At 37.4% G+C, this 4,017-nt stretch overlaps 1 protein-coding gene across 1 annotated transcript in view; it reads left to right on the top strand.

The window, feature by feature from the left end:
- Cog5 (component of oligomeric golgi complex 5) overlaps positions 1 to 4,017 on the top strand; it is a 275,944-nt gene that overhangs the window by 23,270 nt on the left and 248,657 nt on the right. The window lies entirely within an intron of this gene.

Below are 4,017 nucleotides of genomic sequence, written 5' to 3'. Positions count from 1 at the left end.
GAATTTTTTTTTTTTTTTTTTTTTTTTTGGTCCCGGGGATCAAACTCAGGTCCTTGCGCTTGTGAGGCAGTTGCCAGAACCACTGAGCTAAATCCCCGGTCCTAGAAATTTGAATCTTAATCTTCTACTCCAACTGCTTTTCCTCCAATATATGTAAAATTTTTTCCAAATGATAATTTAGAGGTATATTTTTTAACTGTATTTTATTAAGAAGAGCAATTATCCCTGTTGATCATTTGTTCATTTAGTCATTAAATAGAAATTAAGAACTTCTTAGGTATAAGACATATACCTGTCATTATGGAATTTATGTTCCAGGTGTATGTGTGAGGGGTAGATTAAAAACAGTTTTCAAGTGGAAAACTTTATGTATTTTTTTAAGTCCTACAAAGAAAAGAAAACAGGTGATGGAGTGGAGGAAGAGCAAGAGGAGTCCTTAACCATCTAGGATGGCCAGAGGATGTAAAAAGGTGACATTTGGGCTAAGCTCTGAATAAGGAGCCATCATGTGAAGATCTAGGAAAAAGAATGTTGTAAGTTTGGGAAACATTAAACAGAAAGGCAGGGATTATCTTGCATGTTTGAAGGGTAGAAAGAAGGCCAGTAAGACTTTAAGTGAATAAGGGAGAAGGTCTTGGGAAGAACTTTTGATTTTATTGTAAAAGCAGAGATAAGCCATTGGTGGGTTTAAGTTGAATTATTGTTGTGTGATGAGATTAATAATGTTTTAAATCATTTGGTTTGGTTGCTGTGTAGAAAGGCATGGTTGGGGCTGGGGACTTAGCTCAAGGTCCCAAGTTTGATACCCTGTACCAAAAAAAAAATAAATAAATAAAAAATAAAAAAAATAAAGGCAATGATGAAAGTAGGGATTTCAGTGAAGCCATTAAAATAGTTGATGAATTAAAGTGGTGGTTGTAGAGAGAAGCTGATTGGGTAAAGTAGAAGCACAGAAGATAGGATTTGTTCATAGGAGCTGACAGGGCTGAGGAAAAATACAGTATTCACTACTAGGGATCCCTAAGATTTTGGTCTGAATAATTGAATAGATGATATGAGTAATGTCTTAGTTACTTTACTCATCGCTGAGACAGAATACCTAACGGCCACAAGTTAAAGGAGTAAAGGTCTATTTCAGCTCTCAGTTTGTAGAAGTTTCAGACCATAGTTGGCTGGCTCTTAAGGCAAGGTGGCATGCAGAGAGGAATCCCAGAGAAGAAACAACAGTTCATGGCATGGCAGGCTGGAGGCAGCAAGCAGCATTGAGCCTGCCAGTCCCTTTTGTCCTCTTTAGGCTACAAGCCCACATCTAGGTTGGGCTTCTGTCTTCAGTAAATCCATTCAGTCATACCTAGAACTATGCTAATTCCGATCCGTGGACTAATTTAGTACCACACACTTTAATCCCAGTATCACATCCAGTATCTAGATCCAGCAAGCTCTGAAAAGGGAGACATCTAGATACAGTTACATGAGATAAGATCAACTGAGGAGAAGTATGGTTTTTATTGGGGTTAGGGTAGGTCAGAAGTTATGCATCTTAAAGCCAGTGGGGTGGCCAACACCTTTAATCCCAGCACTTGGAAGTCTGAGGCAGAACAATTGCCATGAGTTCAAGGCCAATTTGGGCTACATAGTGAGTTCAAGGCCAGCCTGAACTACATAGTGAGGCCCTGTTTCAAAAAACAACAACAAAAAATTATGTATCTTAAATTTGACATAGCAGATTTAGGGATGGAAATCATGTGTGCGCTTTTGGGGTACCAGAGATTGAACTCAGAATTTTGCATTTGCAAGGCAGTTGTGGTGCTGCTGAGATAATCCCCACACTCAAATCTTGAAGATAACCCAACTCATAGAAATCTAACCAAGGAACAACTAATGAGACAGGAGGAAACCGAGAGAGTATGATGTCTTGGAAACCTAGGGAAAAATGTTTCAGGGAGAAGAGTGGTCAAGGGTACCAGAGATTGAACTCAGAATTTTGCATTTGCAAGGCAGTTGTGGTGCTGCTGAGATAATCCCCACACTCAAATCTTGAAGATAACCCAACTCATAGAAATCTAACCAAGGAACAACTAATGAGACAGGAGGAAACCGAGAGAGTATGATGTCTTGGAAACCTAGGGAAAAATGTTTCAGGGAGAAGAGTGGTCAAGTATATCATGAATTTCTAATAGTATAAAGACAGAACTGACAATTTATTTGGCAACTTGGTGATTTCATGTAATCTTGATAAGATCTGCTTTAGTAGAATATTTGTGAACTCTGTAACTGGGCTGCAGTGATAATAGGATGTAAGGAAATGGTGATAAAAAGGAAGAAAAAGGTAGTTGATTCTTGGAGGTTTATGGTGAATTTCCATAAAAGCAACAAGAAAAAAAAAAACAAAAAAAACAAACAAATCCTCTGGTCTCTGGAGGAGTCCATTGAACTGAGTCTATTAACACATTCTTGTAAGCAATAGAAATGTTTATTAGTTCCAATGTTACTTCATTTAATGTGTGACAGCATATGTTTACTTACATTTATTGCAATTACTATACTTTCAAAACTATGACTATGCCCATTGTACATATATAGAAACTGAATTTTTTGGAGCGGGTACTGGGAATCAAACTCAGAGACTTGTGCTTGCCAGGCAGGCGCTGTGCCCCTGAGCTGCATCCCGAGCCCCAGAAACTGAGTTTTAAAGAGTAAAATTCAAAATAAAATCTGCAGTAATGGAAACCCTAAATAATAAAATTTAAGATTTAGTTTCCTGAAAATATTTTTGTAAGCATTTCTTCCTTATGTTGTAAGTATATTGTAAAGGCAGCATTGTGCTTGCAGTCTGTGTCTATTATTTTTATGCAACATAATTCATCAAAAGATGCTTTCATTACTTACCTGAGAAGGATTCTGAGTTAGGCTTTGTTTATATAGTATAAAAGATGCTTCCCTTAATCTCAGGAATTTATAGTCTAGTGGGACAGTAAAATATGAGGTAGATATATAAGTGAATGTTTAGTTACCTATGTAGAGGTATGAAGTAAAAATCAAGGATAGTGTAGAAGAGAAGAGTAAGGGATTCTTAGTTGGGGGAATCTTGTCTTACTCAATTGGGGCATGAGGGCTGTACCGAGGATAGGCCCAGAGTACACCATGACCAGATCATGCAAGGCTTTATAGACTAAGCTGTGGAGTATAGTTTTAATATAGTGAATAGAATGAAACAATTTGGACTTCTAAAAATACTCAAGGCACCTTTTTTTATAATTGTGGTAAAATGCAAAAGTTAGCATTTTAACTATTTTAAAATATGCAATTCAGTAGTGTTAAGTACATTTATGGTATTGTACAACCATTACTACTGTCTAATTTTAGTTCTAGCTTTTCACTACTTCAAAATGATACTTTATGTCCCTGAAGTTATCACACTCTTCTCCCTCTCAGCTGCCTTTTTTTATGGGGCGAGGATTAGAGGCATAGGCTAGTTATAGGCTTTTTGTATGAGTACAAATAGAAGATATTGGTTGTTTGGTTTAGAATGGTGGCAGACAAATTAAAATTGTATTTGTATATTGTGACAATCTTTTTTTTTTGGTACTGGGGATCAGGCTTGGGTCCCTATGCTTGCAAGGCAGGGTCAGCACCACTGATCTAAATCTCCAGCCCCATTGTGATAATCTTGATTGTCAACTCAATTAGCTTGAGAGATTAGTAAAGCAAAGTTGTGGGTGTGTCTGGGTGGGTCATGGAGGAATGACCTTGAAGTCTTTCTCTGGACATTGGCCTCTCTGTTTCTGTGGTCTTCCCTATACTCTGCTTCCCAGCCACCATAAAGTGAACAGCTTTGTTCTACTGTGCTGTTATTCAGTGCTATTTCTTCCTTGGAGCTAGCCAGCCATGGACTGAAACTGTCAGCCAAATTAAATCTCTCCTCCTCTAAGTTGAGAGTATCAGGTATTTTTGTCCTAGCAATAGAAAAACTGATCAATACATAAATATTTTCTTTGAAAAAATATTTTCTTTTAA

This window comes from Fukomys damarensis, unplaced genomic scaffold (genome assembly GCF_012274545.1).
Source record: "Fukomys damarensis isolate Sample0158 unplaced genomic scaffold, DMR_v1.0_HiC HiC_scaffold_4, whole genome shotgun sequence".
Lineage (NCBI taxonomy): Eukaryota > Metazoa > Chordata > Mammalia > Rodentia > Bathyergidae > Fukomys > Fukomys damarensis.
Note: the sequence above shows the minus strand (reverse complement) of the source record. Positions and strands in the feature narration are given on the sequence as shown.